Source organism: Vulpes vulpes, chromosome 6 (genome assembly GCF_048418805.1).
Source record: "Vulpes vulpes isolate BD-2025 chromosome 6, VulVul3, whole genome shotgun sequence".
Classification (NCBI taxonomy): domain Eukaryota; kingdom Metazoa; phylum Chordata; class Mammalia; order Carnivora; family Canidae; genus Vulpes; species Vulpes vulpes.
The window spans coordinates 57,023,651-57,045,377 of NC_132785.1; the positions used below are offsets into that span (position 1 = coordinate 57,023,651).

The 21,727-nt window shown below is 42.9% G+C and overlaps 1 protein-coding gene and 1 long non-coding RNA gene across 5 annotated transcripts in view; one reads left to right on the forward strand and one right to left on the reverse strand.

Annotated features, from left to right (window-relative positions):
* Positions 1-1,910: 1,910 nt before the first annotated feature.
* LOC140599318 (uncharacterized) lies at positions 1,911-4,646 on the reverse strand. The gene is made up of 2 exons (XR_012002054.1): positions 4,493-4,646; positions 1,911-2,848 (listed from the first exon to the last, which is right to left on the reverse strand). It is a non-coding gene; the product is annotated as an uncharacterized lncRNA (long non-coding RNA).
* MYO16 (myosin XVI) overlaps positions 3,692-21,727 on the forward strand; it is a 591,124-nt gene continuing 573,088 nt past the window's right edge. For 2 of the 4 annotated variants that reach the window (XM_072761005.1, XM_072760995.1), the window contains exon 1: positions 3,698-3,779. The gene's annotated coding sequence lies outside the window, so the exon portion shown is untranslated. Of the gene's footprint in view, positions 3,780-21,727 lie in introns of all 4 variants that reach the window. The other 2 variants (XM_072761001.1, XM_072760997.1) reach the window with 2 other exon arrangements.

The following is a 21,727-nucleotide window of genomic DNA, read 5'->3' on the forward strand; positions in this document are numbered from 1 at the left end:
AGATACAAAGAATTTTTAAAAGTGAAAAGATGAAAAGAGATACTACGGTAACAACAAAAAGAAGATTGCAAGTGATAAAGGAATCATTTCCTTAGGAGTACATAACAGTTATAAGCATCATGTGCCAAAACCAGAAATTCTAAATATGTGAAATGAAAACTGAGCGAATTGCAAGAAGAAATATAAAAGGTCACGGTTAGAGTCGGGGATCTCCCCCCCTGAGTAATTGAGAGGATAGTGCCTTAGTCAGTTAGGGTTGCTATGATCAATGACCAGAGGCTGGGTGGCTAATCAAAAACACACACTTATTTCTCAGTTCTGCAAGGTGGTGTCTGACATAGGGTCTGGCATGAGGGGTTCTGGGCTACCGGAGACTGTCTTCTCATTGTGTCCTCAAATGGCAGAGAGAAGATAAGCAAGCTCTTTGTCTCTTCTCATAAGGGCACCAGTCCCCTTGGTGAGAGCTCTGCCCTCGTGACTGAATCACCTCCCAAATGTCCTTCCTTCTATCACCATCACACTGGGGGTTAGGATTTCAACATTCTGATTTTGGGGGTACAACAAACATTCAGTTCATAGCAAAGAGATAAACTGGACTTTTATACAAATTGTCAACCATGGGTTAAAACTGTGTGGTGATTTAGAAAACTATACTGTGTTTCTCAGTAATATGTATGAAATACTCCATTTGCTGGCTCCTAAGGACACTTGTAGAGACATGACCAAACTGGATGTGTTGCTTTATGGGGAATGAGTGTCTCCATTCCCGAAACCAATAAGAATTAGCAAATTACTTTATTTCTGTGTTTAAATTGCTGGTTCACCTGAGAAAGATGTATTAGCGGGACAGTAGATTATGAGTGTAGGAAAGCACAAAGAATTCACTGCACACACTTTTCCATAAGATCATTTATGTTCTGAAAAGTGACAAAAACTTTAATTTAGGATGTGCACATAGCCAGGTTCAGTGGGGTTTCTATTTAAGACATTCTTTTACTAGCATGTAACTCATAGGGTTGCTGAGCTGGGTAATGACTGCTTCTGTGCAAGCAAAATAATTACTATTCCAGCATCAGATGTCTCCATGTAAACAGAGCACTCGCCAACAGCAGACCAGCATTTATATCTGAATTTAAAGAGAAAAGTCATCTTCAGGAACTGAACCAATATTGACATTCTTAATAATATATTACCTGTATGCTTAGATAGAATTATTTTTTAAAATCTTATCGAAGTCAGTTGTGTATTTGAAGCCACTGTGGTGACTGATGACGCAGACTGTAATGGGAATTGCTGGAATGCAAACATGATGCTTTTCATGATTTATGGGTTTTTCTTTACACATTTCTCTCTTACTTTCTTCTTCTAAGGTACTAATGTAGACCTTAGATATATAATAGATACATATATCAAATACATAATCTATATTTCAGAAATATAAGCACTTTAGGGACACCAAACATAAACTCTCCTGCTGAATCCATATTAGTATTTTAACTGACACCTCTTGTTTGATGTCTATCAGTTTTCAGTGCTGGTTACCACTGGCATGATCTTGGTTTGGCTCAGGTTGTGATCTCATGGTGCTGGGATTGAGCCCTGCATCTGGCTCCAGGCTCAGTGTGGAGTCTGCTTGAGATTCTCTCTCTCTCTCTCTCTCTTTTCTCTCTCTCTCTCAAATAAATAAGTACAATCTTTTTTTTTTTTTTTTTTTTAAAGTGCTGTTTACTGGAGCTAACTTTTGGTAGAGTAAATTTGTGCAAGTTTCTTCTATTATAGAAATCTTATAATATAGAGAGAAATGGGATGGTTTCACGTAAATTGCAACACAGTAAATATAGAAATGGGCAACAGTCCTCACAGCACATTGCTATTTCTTGGTGCCAGTGTATAAAACGTCAAGATAACAATTAGGTGTTGAAATATTTATTTTATTTTTAATTCAGAATCATTCTTAGTAGTCACTACTTAGTACTATTGTTGAATTGCTTCGATAAAGTCAATGATCCTGTAAATTCATTTTGTAAGAATTGAATCTGACTTGAGACAACATTTTTGTCACATTATGAATGGAAACATCTCCATATCATCTCATAGTATATAAGGTAAGTTAATTCACTTAACTGATCCCATCTTAGCATTCACAAAGTGTATCTCAAGTCACAGGAAAACATGAAATCTAAATGAAAATTAATATGGTATCTCAAAGTCTCAAAGTCACCATTGAATCCACTCGTGAACATGCAGTGTATAAGGTTATTTAAGTATGAAATTTCGTATTCCATCAGAGAACTCCAAATTCTATATTTTTATATGCTCATGTATTATGTTTTATTTAGATGAGAACAATCTGAATAATATGATTATAAAGTCTTTTGAATAAAGTTATTGCATATGTGTTTTACATAAGGCCCTTTGCTATTATGTACTATAAAGTGTGTGTGTGTGTGTGTGTGCGCGCGTGTGTGTGTGTGTGTGTGTGTGTGTGTGCGCGCATCACACTAACCCTGGGATTAATACCGCCTATAGCTCTCATGGCAAAATGCGGACTGTGAAACGTGTTTCCAGGGCCACGCAGAAACACAATTTTGGGGGGTGGGTGTGGAAATCATCTCTTCTGTCGTGAAAACTGCTACAGAAAGCAGATCCCTAGAGAGAGGCTTGACCTTGCCCAGGCTCATCTTCTCGTCCCACGCGGAAATTCATGTTTTGGAGAGTCCAGGAGCGTCTCAGAGGCCCAAGCGCCGGAGCGGGAAGGACGGTAAGGCCCCTGCGTCTCTAGAAGGGTCCCTCGTGTCGCCTGCTGACAACTGCCACCGTCCCCGCGACGGCCTTTGTTCTGGTCGGACTGTCCAGGAAGCGGGGTGCCAGCGCCGGTCACAAGTCCGGGCCCAGCGCGGGGCACCGCGTCGCCGCCCCCGCTCCCCTCCAGCTCCCCGCCGCCCGCCGCCCGCCGCCCGCTCCCCGCCGCCCGCTCCCCTCCAGCTGCCCCGCGTCCCGCACGAGTCAGGAAGGAAAAGTTGGACGAGGGAGCCCATTCTTAGACTGTCGGCAAAGCGAGGGGCGGGGGCCGGGGGAGGACCCGCGGCGCGGGGAGCGGGGCCAGAGGCGCGGTCTCCGCGCGTGAGAGCGTGGGAAGGAGGGAGGCGGGGGCGCGGCGCGAGCGAGCGGGAGCGGCGGGCCGGGGCCGGGGCCGGGGCCGGGGCGGGGGCCGGGGCGGGGGGCCGGGGCGGGGGCCGGGGCCGGGGCGGGGGGCCGGGGGCGGGCGGGGTCGGGGGCCGGGGCCGGGGCGGGGGCCGGGGGCGGGCGGGGGCGGGGGCCGGGGGCCGGGGCCGGGGGCGGGGGCGGGGGCGGGGTCGGGGGCCGGGGCGGGGGCCGGGGCCGGGGCCGGGGGCGGGCGGGGTCGGGGGCCGGGGCCGGGGCCGGGGCGGGGGCGGGGGCGGGGGCCGGGGCCGGGCGGGGGCGGGCGGCGGGCGGCGGGCGGCGCCCCCGACACCCGGAGCCGAGCCGGCGGCCGGGCCGGCGGGGCGCGCGGGGAGGGGCGAGCGCGGCCGCGGGTCCGGGGGGCGGGCCGAGCCAGCGCAGCCCCGCGGGCTCCGAGCGGCGGGCGCCCGCCTGGCTCCGGCCCCGCAGCGCGCCCCGCGCCCTTCCCGAGCGCGCCCCGGCCCCGCCCGCGCCCCGGGAGCCGTCGCCCCGCGCCCCTCCGCGGCGCACCCCGAGCAGATCCCCGCGTGGGCGCCGCCGGCTGCGCGCGTCTCCCGCGGACCCTCCTCCGGCAGGTAGGGCGGCGGCGGCGGCGGCGGCGGCGGCGGCGGGGCGCGGGGCGCGGGGCGGGTCTGGGGGAGCCCCGCGGCGCCCGGGGCTCGGGCAGGGTCCGGGTGCTCCCCCTCGGTCGCGGGGCTCCCCGCCCGGGTCCAGCGCGGAGGGGGGCGCGGGGAGGACGCCGCGGTCCTTGCCCGGGAGGGGGCGGCGAGGAGGGGCGCGCACCGGCCCGGCCGGGAGCAGGAGCCCCCGAGTCCGGACCTCGCCGGGACGCAGCGGCACCGGCCGGATGGGGCCCGGGGAGCCCGCGTCGCTGCGGGAGACGGGGGCGGCGCGGCCCCCCACGGGGCCGTGTCCTCCTCTTTTCTCTGGGCACGGAACCGAGCGACTACTTGGGAGAACAAAGGTGTGGGCCGAAGGAGCGCTCCCGGCGTGGCCTCCGCCGCGCACCGCGCCGACCCCGACCCCGACCGCGACCCCCGCCCGAGGTCCCCATTGTCTCGGCGGCCGGGCCGCCCCCTGGCCGGGTCGCGGGGCAGCGAGGGACCCATCCGGGGCTCGGGGCTCGGGGCTCGGGGCTCCCGCGCCCCTCGGCCCCCGCCCACCGTCCCTGGCTGGGCGAGACCCACCGGCCGGGGGGGGGGGTGGGGGTGGGCTCGGCGGCACCTTGCACGCCCCGAGGGGTAAGGGAGACGGTTTGGTCAAGTTCTCCCGGTGCATCTGCCCTTACCCCGGAGCTGCAGCGCCCCGCTCGCGGCTCGGATCTCCTGTCCTGGGCGTGAGCCACCACGTTTGAATTGTGTGTGCATCGTTTGCCACCTGGTGATTATTTTGCCATTGGAAGAGGATGGACGGTGTTTGGCCGAGCGGGGCCCGGTAACACTGAGCTGTTGGAATGGGCCGAGGGCTGTGCTGAGGGGCGGCGCCAGGGCGGGCCGTGTCCTGCCGGACGGCCCCGCAGCAGCCCGGAGCGCGAGCGCGGGTCCTGCGCCGCCTTCCAGGACCGCGGAGACGTTTGCGGTCTCTGTTGGGGGGAACGTTAAAATGCCCCGCGCACGTTAGCCGTGGGTTCCTGGGGTACTGATGAAGCCCCCACAGTCTGCCTGTGTGTCTCCCAGTGGTTTTCACTTACAATGAGGAGTAAGAACAGGAGACCCCAAGATCAGCCCTGAGCTCCTGAAGTCAGAGCCACGCATGACCCACCTGGACCACCAAGTTTCCTTTGACCGAATAAATTAAATTTTGCTCTCGATGCTTTAAGAGGCTTGGGAGATGATTTGTCAACCATGAGTTAAGAGTCCCTTCAAAGCATGTCAGATTGTGTGTTTGAAGTTTAGTTTATTAATATTATGCAAGCATATTTAACATGTACTTAACATTAACCAGCTACGGTCCCTCCCAACATGTAACCGACCTGTGTGAGCCGCCGAGGTGTACATCTGAAGGACTTTCTGGAAACCAGAATATATGGCCATTGTTTTAGAGATAATGCCCAGGGATATAGTCCTTGCTACAACAATCATCCAGAGTGTGATAGTTACTCACTAGTGGAAAAATAAGTTTAATCAGTAAAATTTCACCTAGAGGGCAAAATGTTAGGGTTCAGTTTATCCCTGTCCTTTGAGAATTGGGGGAGTGGAATTTGTTCAGCACGTACTAAAATAGCCAAAGTGTTTTATTTTGCGTGTGAAATAATACTGTAAAGATTTTCCCTCCCTCTGATCTGAGAAGGCTCCTGTAACTGCTGTGGCAGGCCATGAATGTGGTCTGTGGGTAAGTCAGTACTCCTACAGATAAAGAATGTCCAGCAAATGTGAGCCCACTGCAGGACATGAATGTTCTTTAGGAATAGAAGCATTTCCTTCTCCTTAAGTAATCAGAAGATAAAATGTGTTGAATAAAAACACAATACATAAAATGCACACAGGATCCTAATATATATGCCTACGTGTAGGTGTGTGTGTAACTTGTGGGTCATTTAACGTGTTAAAACATTTGCATAAGGGAGAAAATATATTTCACTGGAACTGGGATATTTAAAAACGGCAGTTTTTTATATTTGACCTCTGGCAAGCTGAGCACCTCAAAATATGTATCTGCCCTTTTGGGATCTTCTCGCCATGGCAGAGGACCCAGAAGACCTACGTCTTGTTTTCAAGGTCAGAGAGTTAGATCTTGGCAAGGTCCCTGGGCCTTGGTCTTTCTACCAAACAGGAGCATCAGACCGGCCAGAAGGTTTGACTCTTACCCCCTAAGAGGGAGACACATGGGGTGGACCTTGCAGAGATGGTATGTTTTTAACAGCAGTGATCAAACTCCTTATATCTCTTCACCCCTTTCTCCTATGGTTCTCCTTCCCCCAACTCTTGTGGCCACTCCTCTGTCCTGGGTCCTTCTCTGTTCTCAGATTAAAACGTCATTCTATACAAGTTTCAGAGAGCAAAGGGTGAGCGTGTCAAGAGAGCAGAAAACCTTTAATTGAAAATTACTTATTTAGTTTCAAAATGCATATAACTTACCTATATGGATGAAAGAAAAAAAAGGCCAGGCAGTTAAAAAAAAAAAAAGGTGATTTTCATCCCAGGTGCATTGAGATGAGGAAGCAGTCCTAGAAGTCTAGTGTCTACACCCTCAGAAATTGAGAAGCTCACAAAAGCAACACTGGGTCACTTGGAAGCTGTTTTCTCACCTGAGTTCTCTCCCCAGATCCTCTCAACTGCCCCTGGAAGGTGAGTGTAGGCAGGGCCACTCACTCCACATTCTCAATTTCCCTTCACTGAATTCTGTTCCAGCTACATGTGTAGATGGCCCCAGACAAAATTCAGCGTCCTTCCGGAGCTCGCCTGCTGGGGGGTGATTATCACACTGTGTTCTGTTTTCATGTGCTCTTGCAATCTCCTGCCTGGGGTGAGACCCTCTGTGTGGACTCAGTCTATATGCCTTTTGAATATTGAACTGGTTCATTAGATGAAATCAAGCCCTTCCACTCACTGGCCTCTTTAAGCAGGGACATTTTTCAGAGACGTGCTAAAGATTTTTGACCATGAAAAGTGATAAAAATGGATTAACAATTCTGTCGTGAATTTCCTGAGAATGAGCAGTCATACAAGTGCATAGAGATTTGACTTTTGGAAAGAAGGTCACCCTCCTTCAAAGACTAGGCTTGTGCTCCCTGGTCTGATGAACTAGATGCCTCCAGAGGAGTCTGGTCAGAGTGGATTTCCTGAGCCCTCCAGAGACGGGTAGAATCAGAGCCTGGGATGGGGCACAGGCAGTCCCTCTGGCTAGCCCTGAGCGGTTTCCACGAGCATTTCATTTCAGAGCCACTGTGACAAGGCCACTCAAGAGTTCATATTTTGCCTCCTCCAGCCACCTACAAGTGCCTGTCTTTCCCAACACAGAGAGCAGTCTGCAGAGATTTTCCAACTTGGTTATTTTCATATTTGATTACAGTAACTCAGAAGACCCACAGCAAATCAGGCCACTGGTTCTAAGGAAGGGTAGGTTCCCAGTATCTAACTGTAACAACAAAGATACATAGACAGAGTGTTGATATTTTCTAATAGGTGGTAATTTTCTAATAGATGGTAAATTTCAAGTGACAGGATCCTATCAACTGGTCTATTTTATATTCCATGCTGGATTACTATACCTTCTATATAATTGTGTTAAAAAGGACATGGTTTTCAGAATTGCAGTGTGCTTGCTTCTGTGGAAATGGAGAAGCTGGGCTCCCTGGATCACTCCCGTTCATTAGAGTTAGCCCAATGCTGTCCAGCTTCTATTCAGACGGAGCCACGGAAGCCCACCTCCACTCATATCCCCTGCCAGAGTAGTGTATGACAACAGACCCTCACCCCTTAGCGGCTCCTGATTCCTCAGTCTCCTGCTCTGTGTTTCTTCCCTCCAGTGGCCCTAGTGTGGCTCTTTGTGCAATCCCTTTGGGCCCTGCTTCTCCCCCATCCTTGTTCCATGAGGGTTCCTCTCCCACTGCATGCAGCTTCGCACCTGCATCTCCTGCACTGCCCCTCTGGGTACTTTCAGGCCTGCATCTGCCTGTGGGACCATTTACCTGGACGACCCGGGCTGGCCTTCAGTGCCCCAAGTGGACTTTAGAATATCTGTTCCTGTCTCCAGGTCTCGTGCATGTGTCCCCTGACCCAGGGGTGGAATGCCACAGCAGCCTTCCCTCCCCACGACTGTCTCATCTGCCACTGTCCCTTTCCCTGGCTCCCCAGGTCAACCTGGTCTATCTGAGAGACACTGCTGAGAGTAGTCTTCTTCATTCTGACCCTTTATGGCTGTGCTTGGGCACGTCTTCATCTCCTTCCATGGCTGAGGGATCCGTTTGTCATTGCTGTTCTAGGCTGTCCCCTCAGATCCTGTCACAGAAGCCAGAGTGATTCGTCTTAAATGCCAGTTTGGCCATGAGGCCTTTTGCTGATAATACTTCAGTGATTTCCTGTTAGCCACAGTATCCAGTACCTGGTCCTCTGCACAACCTGTGCTGTCCTTCTTGAGCCCCTCCTGCCGACCCTCCAGCCTCCTTGCATCAGTCCTTATATCTGCTACCTTGGGACAACACTGAGTTGCATGCAGTTCCCTACTCAGAATTTAGCCTTCCTTCCTTCCTTCCTTCCTTCCTTCCTTCCTTCCTTCCTTCCATTCTTCCTTCCTTTTGTTCTATTTATTTAAAGATTTTATTTATTTGAGAGAGAGAGAGAGAGTGCACGCAAGCACAAGCAGGGGGAACACCAGAGCAGTGGGAGAGGCAGGCCCCCTGCTTAGCAAAGAGCCCAATGTGGGGCTTAATCCCAGAACCCTAGGATCATGACCTGAGCAGAAGGCAGGCACTTAACAGACTGAGCCACCCAGGCGCCCTTCTTTCTTTATTTTTAAAGATTGATTGATTGATTTGACAGAGAGAGAAAGAGAAAGAGAGAGCACACAAGTAGGCAGAGTGGCAGGCAGCGCAAGAGGGAGAAGCAGACTCCCCAGTGAGCAGGGAGCCCGACATGGGGCTTGTTCCCAGGACCCCAGGACCATGACCTGAGCTGAAGGCAGACACTTAACCCACTGAGCCACCTAGGATCCCCGTATTTCGCATTTCTTAATGTGGAGACTTTATTAATTATCGTGTGTGCCAGGAATGTGCTTCTCACTCTGCTTAGCCCGAGTCAGATCCACATCTTTCTCCAATCACCCACAGCCCGGGGATGTCCCTCTTCTGACATCTCCTTACTGCATGCACATCTTGTGCTCGTCCTTAGCGCTACTTGCTCTGCTTGAACATCTGACTTCCTGCTACGCGTCCTTGTGCACCTGTGTGTATGCACGTATGCATGTGTGCGTAGCTTGGTAGATGTTGTATGAATGGTGTCAGCCCTGCAAAAGCAAAGCTGCTTGGCGCCCTGCGAATGCCCTTTCAGATTCCAGAACTGACTGCTCCCTGTGCTCCGACCACGTGGAGTCCTGTCTCACATTTTACTGGGCCTTGCCTCTCTGCCACCACCCCAGACCCTGCCCCACGGATCCCTCTGATTGTGTCCTTCTCCCTCCCATGGAAGTCATCCGCTCATTTTACTGATAAGGAAAAGAAACCTAGAGAGACGGAGTAATTTATTCAGAGTTACACTGCTAGCTCAGGATGGATTGGGACTTGCATAAAGGTCTGGTTATTAATACTGTGCTCTTATCACTAAGCAAAAATCCAGGTTCCTTCTTTTTAAGAGAGAAACAGTTTTCTTTTTGTAATGCTTCTTTAACAAGTACCATATAAAAAACCATCTACAGCCAGGGGCAGCAAATTGTAGCCAAATATAACCTGTGGCTTGCATGCATTGTAGCCTGTAAAGCTATGCCTTGCCTTTCATTTGTAAAGGAGAGCAGAAACAGACAATAGGACACAAGACAACAAAGAAGGTGTGACCAGGTGAGACCTTCTCCTAACCTAAAGCACTTGCTGTCTTGCCTTTTGCAGAAGATGACTGCTGAGCTTAATCCAGACCAACACTGGGGCCCGAAGGTCATGTTCAGTGTAGTTAATACGGAAGTTGACTTTGGTGAATAATCATCATCCCTCCAATAACTGGACATATAAAAAATAAGTTGCAGATTTGCTGCATTTTAAGGAGACAAAAATGAAAGAAGAACCCACATTTCATTCTTTGAATGAATTGTATCCATTGCTTGTTTGGTATTCTTCTCCTTACCCCCCCCCCCCCACGATTGTCATGTAGATATTATCACTATTAAGTAATGTGAGTAAAAAAGTCAGTTATGTCCCACCAAAAAATCGCTGAGAGCACCTTTTGGTTAAAAAATATGATTAAAAGTATGGATGAAGGTGAGTTTGATATTCAGATTCTGAAACTAAATTGAATTATGCGTAAAAATAGGCATTTGAACATACTCTTTTTCTAGAACTGAAATGTTGAATGCCTTCTATTTCACTTCTATCACTAGAATTAGTGTTTTAAAAATAAACTTGGTAGGTTAACGCCTTTAGCATGTGGCACTGTATGCCTTTAATGAACACATTTGAAATATTAAATAATTCCTTTAAGAATGATAAAGTCTTATTCAGGCATGCTCATTTTCTTTTTAATTTAGATTATTGGTTATAAGCAGCTCAGTTATATGTGGTTGAGAGTCCCTGGGTAGAAATAATTCTGTGAGCTCTCAAATCTTCTTTTAAAAAGTCTATTAATATGCCTTTTATCTTTATGATTTGGGACAGCGAGTCATTAACTTTACATTTATTTCCAGTGATTTAAAACTAAATGCAAGAGCAAGACAAAGGAACTTTGGCGTAAGAAATAAAGAAATTTAGCAGAAGAGAATACCAGGAGGGTATTTCTTATGGACCGAAGCTTGCTGTTTTATTTTATAGCTTATAGAAAGAAACAAGTAACAGTTTTCTGGAGTGAAACAAAGACATTTCTCAGGAAGGGGTTCGCTGAAGCTACGCAGACATGAGAATTCAAAGGCGGATGATAGAGTTTTCCTAATATAGATGATAAAAGAGGCACTGAGGCAGGAAATTGCAGTCTGGATAAGACACAGTATGAATGTATAGTATAGTGTAAGTGGCCAAAAGGAGGTGAGCTTGAAACAGACAAGCATATGTTGGAATTCTGGCCCCATGAATACGAGGAAAAACCTTCCTAGACCTCATCTGTGAAATGGGGTGAACAGAGTGGCTGCTTTGTAGGGTAAAATGCGGGATTAAATGAGATTCGGCTTTCTGTACCTGCTTAGCTCAGGGCTTATCCTGGGCAGGAGCTCTGTAAATCCAGGTCCTGGTGTCCTGCCTGGAGAAGAGGGTAGTGTGCTAGGACTTTGGCTGGAGTTTCATTCTTGGAAAGTCTAGGTTACTTAAACAAATTGGAGCACTGTCTAAAAGCTTATTATTCAGAAGCAACGAGAGCGAGTTCTTTGATGGACTTGAATCTACTTACGAAATAACAACTTGGTGGCAGAAATGTGGTGAAACCTTGGGAGAAAAGGATCCCACTAGCTTGTTTTGTACGAAGTTGAAATGGTCTTATGCCTCGCAGATCAGAGTGGATTTTGAAATGCCTAGAGGAAGGAGCCCAGGGGACAGAGGCTATACAATCAGACAGCAACATCATGGCTCTGCAGTCACATATTGTCCTCATGAGGAAGCAAAGGAAGTCACATAGGAAGGGCACATCACTCCCTAGGGTCTGTGAGGTGACATGTAGCGGGGGTGGAGCAGGAGCAGGTGTCCAAGTAAAGTGAAAAAGAGTAACATGAAACCCATAAGAAGAATGTTAGGACTGCATCTCATCATGAGGGCAGGTTTGGAAATGCAAAGACAATAAACAGGCTATTTTTGCAGTGTTTAGAATAAGAAGAGCAAGGCCATGATGAGCCTCTGCTTGGGTCTAATGATGTAAAAAGCAAAGATCACATAAAGATGGATCTCATCATTGTAATTTTGTTCTCCCTCCTCTAAACTAGAGAATGAGCTTAAACAAGGAAAACAAATCAGAATCTTGTATTAAAGCCCTAGATGAGGAAATTAAAACAACAATTCACTTATTTCTTTTAAGTGAATTCAGGTGAGACCCAGGTGAATCGAATGCCAGGGTACAGAAAGAACTACAGGTGTGATTGGGGGTGTCCTCAGCAATTCTGGGACATGATGTAGAATGATGAAACCTTAGAGAACTGGGCAGGTCAGATGTCCTGAGCTTCATAGGACTTCCTAGTGGCTATAGATTGGTGTGTAGATTCCTATAAAAAATAGTACATTATATACATTACATATACATTATATAATATATGTGTGTGTGTGTGTGTGTGTGTGTGTGTATATATATATACACACACACACACACACACACTCATCACAAATAATTTTTAAGCCATTACAAAAACAAGGAACCAGGATAGTTCACAAAAGTTAGTCATTACAAACTCACCTGACAACATATTTGAAAAGCCAGTTACAATTAATGCTTCACTCTGCTCATCTACAAAATCAGGTGAATTAATTTCTAAGGTTCTTATTTATAAGAATTTATATTGGAGTTTAGTTTGATTTTTTTTTTTTTTTTGCTTTATGTCGTGTCAGTTTTTTTTTTTAATTGTGGCAAAACACACAGAACAGAAAGTTTACCACCATAACCATTTTTTTTAAAAAAGACTTTTTGTTTCATGAGAGACACAAAAAAAGAGGCAGAGACATAGGCAGAGGGAGAAGGACCCAGGGATCACGACCTGAGCTGAAGGCAGACTCCCAATCACTGAGCCACCAAGATGCCCCCATTTTTAAGTATACAGTAATGTTAATTGTGCAACAGATCTCTAGAAGTTTCCCCTGTCACACAACTGAAGTCCTGTACGCACTGAAAAACAGCTTCTAATCTCCCTACCTGCCTGCAACCCTTGCACTCACATCCCACTTTCTGCCTGCAAGTTTGACTATTTTGGGTGCCTCCTATAAAGAGAAATCATGCCCTATTTATCTTTTTGCGACTGGTTTATTTCACTTAGCATAGTGTCCTCAAGGTTCATCTGTTTTGTAGCATTTGACAAGGTTTTCTTTTTTTCTTAAGGCTGAATAATTTTCTGTTGTTTGTATGCACCACATTTTGCTTATCCATTCATGTGTCAGTGGGCAGTTAGGTTTCTTCCGCTTTTTTGGCAACTGTGAATAAATAATGCTGCAGTGAATATGGGTGTGCAGATTTCTTTTTGAGATCTTTTTTTCGATATATATCTTGAAGTGGGATTACTGAGTCATATGATAATGCTATTTTAAATTTTTTCCAGTTTTATTGAGATATAATTGACATATACTGTGTAAATTTAAGGTACACAGGGAAATGATTTTATATGTGTACATATTGCAAAATGATCACTGCAATATAGTTAACACATCCATCACCTTACATAGTTACGATTTTACATGTGTGTGAGCACTTTAAAAATCTACCTCTTACATACAAATTATAGTACATACTTATTACTTATGTATAATATAGTATTGTTAACTATGGTCACCATAGTGTACATTACATCCATAGAACTCATTCATTTTATAATTGGAAGTTGACCTTTGACCATCATCACTCATATCTCCCACCTTCCACTGCCTGCCCCTAACAACCACTAATTTATCATCTCTTTTTATGAGGTTTTTGATTTGTTTTAGATTTTGACCTGTAAATGAGATCATATAGTATTTATCTTTCTGTGTCTGACTCATCTCATTTGGCTTAATGGCCTCAAGGTTCATCCATTTGTCGCAAGTGTTAGGATTTCTTTTTATGGCCGAATAGTATTCCATTTTAGTGGCTGAATGGTATCCGTCTATCTGTCTATATCTATCTATCTATCTATCTATCTATCTATCTATCTATCCACACATACTGGAGAACTCTGGTGAAGAATTGAGCAGGACAGGACAGAGCACATGTCTGCGTGGCAATACCCCACTGGAGGAAGGTGCAAAAACATGGCATATATATATGCTTTTTTTCAAAAGATTTTACTTATTTATTCATGAAGACACACAGAGAGAGGCAGAGATATAGGCAGAGGGAGAAGCAGGCTCCCTGTGGGGAGCTCAGTGCAGGACTCCATCCCAGGACCCCAGGGTCACTCCATGAGCTGAAGGTGGATGCTCAACCACTGAGCCACCCAGGCGTCACTATATATGGTTTTTGAGAATTTCCACACAGTTGTCCATAGTGGCTGCACCAGTTTACATTCCCACCAACAGTTCACTAGGGCACCAATTTTTCCACATCCTTGCCAAAGCTTGTTATTTTTTGTTTTCTTGATAGTGGCCATCATAAGAGATGGGAGGTGATATCTTGTGGTTTTGATTTGCATTAGTGATATTGAGCATCTTTCCATACGCATGTTGGTCATTTGCATATCATCTTTTTGTGCGTGCGCGTGGTTTTTTTGTGTTTTTTTTTTTTGTGTGTGTGTGTGTATCATCTTTGGAGAAATGTGCATTTAAGTCCTATGTTCATCTTAAATAGGGTTATTTTATTTCTTATTGAGTGGTAGGACTTATTTAAATATTTTGGGTATTGGGCAGCCCTGGTGGCCCAGAGGTTTAGTGTAGCCTTCAGCCCAGGGTGTGATCCTGGAGACCCGGAATCGAGTTCCGCATCGGGCTCCCTGCATGGAGCCTGCTTCTCCCTCTGCCTGTGTATCTGCTTCTCTCTCTCTCTGTGTCCGTCATGAATAAGTAAATAAAATTTTAAAAAAACATATTTTGGGTATTAACTCCTTCCTGTATATATGGTTTGCAAATATTTTCTCCTATTCTATAGATTGCCTTTTCACTCTGATGACTGGTTCCTTTGCTGTGCAGAAATCTTTAAGCTTACTTTAGTCTCATTTGTTTATGTTTGCTTTTTGTTGTCTATGCTTTTTGTGTTATATCCAAGATATCACTGCCAAATCTAATGTCATGAAGTTTATTTCTTGTTTTCTTCTAGGAGCTTTATAGTTCCAAAGGCTGTTTGTTCTTTAATCTATTTTGAGTTGGTTTTTGTGTATGGTGTAAAGTAAGGATTCAACTTTATTCTTTTGCATGTAGACATTTGGTTTTTCTAGACATTTGGATTTTCCTTCCCCTGTATGTGGCCTTGGCACCCTCGCTGAAGATCATTTGACCACGTACAGAAGGATTTATTCCTGAGCTCTGTATTCTGCTCTCTTGGCCTCCACATCTGCCTTAATGCCAATACTATTCTGTTTTGATTGTTATAGCTATGTAATGTGTTCTGAAATCAGAAGAATGAGATTTCCAGTTTTATCTTTGTCAGGATTGTTTTTGCTATATAGGGCCTTTTGGGATTCTAGGAATTTTAGGATAGTCTTTTTATTTATGCAAAAAATGCCATTGAGATTTTATTTTTTTTATTTTTATTTTTTTTAAATGTTTGTTTATTTATTTATTCATGAGAGACAGAGAGAGAGAGAGAGGCAGAGACACAGGCAGAGGGAGATGCAGGCTCCATGTAGGGAGCCCGATGTGGGACTCGATCCCGGATCCTGGGATCACGCCCTGAGCTGAAGGCAGATGCTCAACCGCTGAGCCACCCAGGTGTCCCCCATTGAGATTTTAATAGAGATTGCATTCAATCTATATAGATCACCTTGGGTAACATGGGTATTTTATAATATTAAGTCTTGCAATCCATCAACATGCATTGTCTTTCCATTTATTTATATCTTCTTTAATTTTTTCAACAGTATTTTATAGTTTTCAGAGTATAGGTCTTTCATCCCCTTAGTTAAGTTTATTCCTAAATATTTCATTCTTTTTGGTGCTATTGTAAATGGGAATGTTTCCTTACTTTTCTTTTAAAATTCTTCATTCCTAATGTATAGAAAACACAACTGATTTTTGTTTGTTTATTTTGTATTCTGAAAATTTGCTGAATTTGTTTATTCTAATAGTTTTTGGTGGAATCTTTAGGGTTTTCTACATATGAGAACATGTTGTCTGTGAACAGAGATAATTTAACTTCTTCTTTTCCAATTTGGATGTTTTTGATTTTTTTATCTTGTCTAGTTGCTCTAGCTAGGACTTCCAGTACCATGTTGAATTGCAATGGTAAGAATGGGCATCCTGACCTTTTTCCTGGTCTTAGAGGAAAAGCTTTCAGCACATGATGTTAGCTGTAGGCTTTTTGTGTATGGGTTTTAAAAACATATTGTGGTAATTTCCTCTTAGTCCTAGTTTGTTGAGCATTTCTGTGGTTAAAGGGGGTGGAATGTTGTCAGATGCTTTTTCTTTGTCCTTGAGATGATCATGTAAATTGTGTCCTTTGTTCTCTTAATGGGGTGTATTATATTAATAGATTTTCAAAGACTGAAATGTTCTTGCATCCCCGGAGCAAATCCCACTTGGTCATTTTGTATATTGATTTTAATGTGCTGCTGAATTTGGTTTGCTAGTATTTACTTGAGGATTTTTCATCAATATTTACCATGGATATTGGTATGTCATTTTCTTTTCATGTGGCATCTTTGGCTTGGTATCAGGGTGATACTAGCCTCATAAAATGAGATTGGAAATGTTTCTTCCTCTTCTACTTTTTGGAAGAATTTGAGAAGGATTGGCATTGATTCATTGTTAAATGCTGGATGGAATTCTCCAGTGAAGCCATCTGGTCCTGGGCTTTTCTTTGTTGGGAGGTTATGATTACTAATTTGATCTGATAACTTGGTATAGTTCAGCTCAGATTTTTTAATTTCTTCTAGATTTAGCATTGGGGTATTTTATATTTTAGGAATTTATCCATTTCTACTAGGTTATCCACTGTTGGCTTGCAATTGTCTCTTATAATCCTTTTTATTCGTATGGCATTAGTGTCCTATCTCCTCTTCATTTCTGACTTATTTGAGTCTTCTCATTTTTCCCTTATTCTAGTGAAAGATATCTCCATTTTGTTGATCTTTTCAAAACCCAACTCTTAATTTCATTCATTTTGTTTTTTCTATTCTCCATTTCATTTATTTGTTTTAATCTTTATTATTTCCTTCCTTCTGCTAATTTTTGGCTCAGTTTCTCTTCTGGTTCTTTGATATGTAAAGTTAGGTTATTGATTCCTGATCTTTCTTCTTTTTGAGTGTAGGTGTGTACTGCGATTAACTTCTATCTTGATACTGATTTACTATATCCTGTAGGCTTGCTGCATTGTGTTTTTATTTTTATTTGTCTCAAGATATTTTCTAATTTCCTTTGTGAAGTTTTCTTAGGCTCATTATTTTTCAGGAGTTTACTGCTTAATTTACACATATTTATGAATCCTCTAGTTATTCTTTTGTTATTGATATTGTTAGTTTAAAAATTCTGTTGTGGTCAGAAAAGATACTTGGTATGATTACATATCTATCTTCTTAATTTTTTCAATATTCTTAAAATTTTAAGACTTGTTTGTGGCCTAATATGTCCTAATATATGACGTGTCCTGGAGAATGTTTCATGTATACTTGAGAATAGTGTGTATTCTCCCTTCGTTGGGTGGAATGTTCTGCATATGTTGGCTAGGATAAATTGGTCTATAGTGTTCAAGTCCTTGCTTTTCTTATTGGTATTCTGTCTGGTTGCTCTAGTCATTATTGAAAGTAGGGAGTGTTAGTCTGGGTTAAAGAAAGAAAAGGAAATTTTTTGTCAAGAATTGGATTGTGTGATTATGGAGGCAGAGAAGTCCCATGATATGATCTCTGCATATTAAAGGCCTAGGAAAGCTGGTGATGTAATTCATCCTGAGTCCTATAGCCTGAGAACCAGGGGAGCAGGTTCCTACTTGAAGGGCAGAAGATGAAATGAGATGTTCCATTTAAGTGAGACAGGACGAAAAAAGGGACAGATTCCTCTTACTTTTGCCTTTTGTTTTCTTCAGGACTTTAATGGGCTGGATAATGCCCAACCTATACTGGAGAGGGCAATAATCTACTGTCTGAGTCCACCAATTAAAATTTTAATCTTATCTGGAAACACTTTCATAGACATAACCAGAAACAGTGTTTCATCTGGGAACCCTATGGTTCACTCACATTAACACATAAAATGAACCATCACATGAGGTATTGAAATCTTCTGCTGCTGTTATGTTATATTCTATTTTTGCCACAAATTATGTCAATTTTTTCTAGTATTTGCGTACTCTGATATTAGGTGTACTTATAATTGCTATATATTCCTGGTAAATTGACCCTTTGTCATTATATCATGTCTTGTCTTTGTTTGAGAGTTTAAACCATTTACTTATAAAGTAATTATTGACAAGTGAGGACTTACTATTGACATTTTGTTGTTTCCTGTATATATTAGTTACTTTGTTCTTTTCTTCCTTTCTTGCTGCCTTTCTTTATGTTTTTTCAGTCTTTTGTAGTGACATACTTAGTTTCCTTTCTTAGTGTATCTTCTAATGTTTTTTCCTTTGTGGTTTCCATGGGGATTACATAAATTATAGTTATATAAAAAAGAACCAATCTCAGATGAAGAACACAATAAATGAAATTAAAAACACACTTGATGGGGCAGCTCCGGTGGCTTAGCACTTTAGTGCCATCTTCAGTCCAGGGTGTGATCCTGGAGACCCAGGATCAAGTCCCACATCAGGCTCCCTGCATGGAGCCTGCTTCTCCCTCTGCCTGTGTCTCTGCATCTCTCTCTCTCTCTCTCTCTCTCTCTCTGTGTGTGCGTGTCTCTCTCATGAATAAATAAATAAAATCTTTAAAAAAAACCACACACACTTGATGGAATAAATAAGCTGGAAGAAGCAGAGGAACAAATTAATGAACTAGAAGACAGAGTAATGAAAAGTGGGCAAGCTGAACAAATGAGAGAAAAAAGAATTATGCAAAGTGAGAATAGACTTAGGGAACTCAGTGAATGATCCCATCAAGTGTAATAACATTTGTTTAATAAGAGTCCCAGAAGGAGAAAAGAGAGAAAATGGAGCAGAAAATGTATTTGAAGACATAATAACTGAAAAATTCTCTAATTTAGGAAAGAAAACATACCCAGATCCAGAAGGCACAGAGATCCCCCCAAAATCAACCCAAGGAGGTTCACATCAAGTAATAAAAATAGGAAAAAAGTAATGGTAAAAAAAATTAAAAGCAGCAAGAAAAAAGAAGTCAGTTACATACAAGGGAATCCCCATAAAGCTATCAGTGGATTTTTCAGCAGAAACTTTGTATGATAGAAGGGAGATACATTCAAGGTGCTAAAAGGGAAGAAATGTACAGCCAAGAGTAATCTATTTAGCAAAGCTGTCATTCAGAATAGAAGGAGAGATAGGGGGCACGTGTCTGGTTCAGTCAGTAGAGCACACCACTCTTGATCTCAGGGTTGTAAGTTTGAGCCCCACACTGGATGTAGCAACTATTTAAAAATAAAATCTAAAACAAATGAAGGAGAGATAAGGAGGTTCTCAGGCAAACACAAACTAAAGGAGTTCATGACCACTAAACTAGCCCCATAAGAAATATTAAAGAGGATTCTTTAAAAAAAAATAAATAAATAAAATAAAGAGGATTCTTTGAGTGGAAAGGAAAAACTGTGAGAGTATGAAAAAGTAGAAAACTCAAAAGCAGTAAAAACAAGTATTTCTATAAAACATCAGTCAAGAGATTCATAAAATAAAAAGAAGTAAAGTATAACACTATATACCTAAAATGTTGGGGGAAGAGGAGTAAAGAATGGTTTCAAACTTAACCAACTATCAACTTAATATAGACTGCTATATGCACAATATGTCACTTATAAACTTAATGGTAACCGCAAATCAAAAACCACTGACATTCAATGAATAAAGAGAAAGAAATCCAGGTATAGCACTTAAGAAAACCAGCAAACCATGAAAGAGAACAAGAGAAGAAAGGATCAGAGAAAAACTACAAAATAACCACAGCACAAGTAACAAAATGGCAATTCATATCTATATCTATGAATAGTTACTTTTAATGTAAATGGACTGGGCACTCCAGTCAAAAGACATGGGGTGACAGAGTGGAAAAACAAAAACAAAACAAAACAACAACAACAACAAAAACAAGACCCATCCATATGCTGCCTACAAGAGACTAATTTCAGACCTAAACACATCTTCAGATTGAAAGTGGTGGGATGAGAAACATTTATCAACTGGATATCAAAAGAAAGCAGAATTAGCAATACTTCCCTCAGACAAAAGAGACTTTAAAACAAACACTGTAATAAGAGACAAGGAAGGACAGAATTACTCTGATACCAAAACCAGATAAAGATATCACAAAAAAGAGAACCACAGGCCTGTATCCCTAATGAACACAGATACAGAAATCCTCTACAGAATACTAGCAACTCATATCAAACAATACATTAAAAACAACATTCACCACAATCAAGTGGGATTTATGCCTGGTTCAATATTTGCAAATCAGTTAATGTGATCCATCACATCAGTAACAGAAAGGATAAAAACCATATTATTATTATTGCACCAGACACAGAAAAAGCCCTTGACAAAGTGCAACATTAATTCATGAAAAAAGCCCTCAACAAAGTAGGTTTAGAGGGAACATACCTCAAGATAACAAAGGCCATATATGGAAAACCCATAGCTAACATCACCCTCAATGGGGGAAAAATTGAAAGCTTTCTCCCTAAGGTCAGGAACAAGATAAGGATGCCCACTCTCACCACTTTTATTTAATAAAAAAGTACTGGAAGTATTGGAAGTCCTACCCATAGCAATCAGACAACAAAAATAAAAGGCATTAAAATTGGTACGGAAGAAGTAATATTTTCACTATTTTCAGATGATGTGATGCTATATATAGAAAACCTGAAAGATTTCACCAAAAAAACCTAGTAAAGCTGATAATTCAATAAAGCTCAGGATACAAAAAATCAATGTGCAAAAATCTGTTGTGTTTCTATACACTAATAATGAAGCAGCAGAAAGAAAAAATAATAAAACAATCCCATCTAAAATTGCACCCAAAATAATAAGATATCACGGAATAAATTTAACCAATGAGATGAAACACATGTACTCTGAAAACTGTAAAACATTGGACAAACAAGTTGAAGATGACACAAAGAAATGGAAGGACATTCCATGCTCATGGATTGGAAGAAAAGATTTGTTAAAATGTGTATACTACTTAAAGCAATCTACAGATTTAATGCCATCCTTATCAAAATACCAGTAGCATTATTCACAGAAATAGAACGAAACATCCTAAAATTTATATGGAACAACAGAAGACCCAAATAGCCAAAGCAATCTTGAAAAAAAAAAAAAAAAAAAAGCAAAGCTAGAGGTATCACAATTCCAGATTTCAAGTTATATTATAAAGCTGTACTAATCAAAACAGTATAGTAATAGCATAGAAATAGATAGCATTATTTACAATAGCTAAATTATGAAAGCAGCCAGAGTGTCCACTGGTAGATGAATGGGATAAAGAAAAGGTTATATAAATGATAGAATAAAATATATAAAATGGAATATTGTTCAGCCATAAAACAATAAAATCTTGACCTTTGCAATGACTTGAATGGAGCTAGAGAGTATAATACTAAGTGAAATATCATATGATTTCACTCATATATGAAATTTAAGAAACAAAACAGCAGATGCCTGAGTGGTTCATTTGGTTAAGTGTCTGCCTTTGGCTCATGTCATGATCCCAGGGTCCTGGGACTGAGCCCTGTGTAAGGGCTCCTTGCCCAGTGGGAGTCTGCTTCTCCCTCTCCCTCTGCCCCTCCCCCCTGCTTGTGTTTTCTTGCTGACTCTCCCTCTCTCTCTCTCAAATAAATAAATAAAATCTTAAAAAAGGAAAACACATGAACAAAGGAGGAGAGTTCCTGTTTTAAGATGATAATAACTTTATAAGAAAACCTCTACTCCTTTATATCTCCCCCCTCATTTTATGTTCTTGATGTCACAAATTACATTTTTAT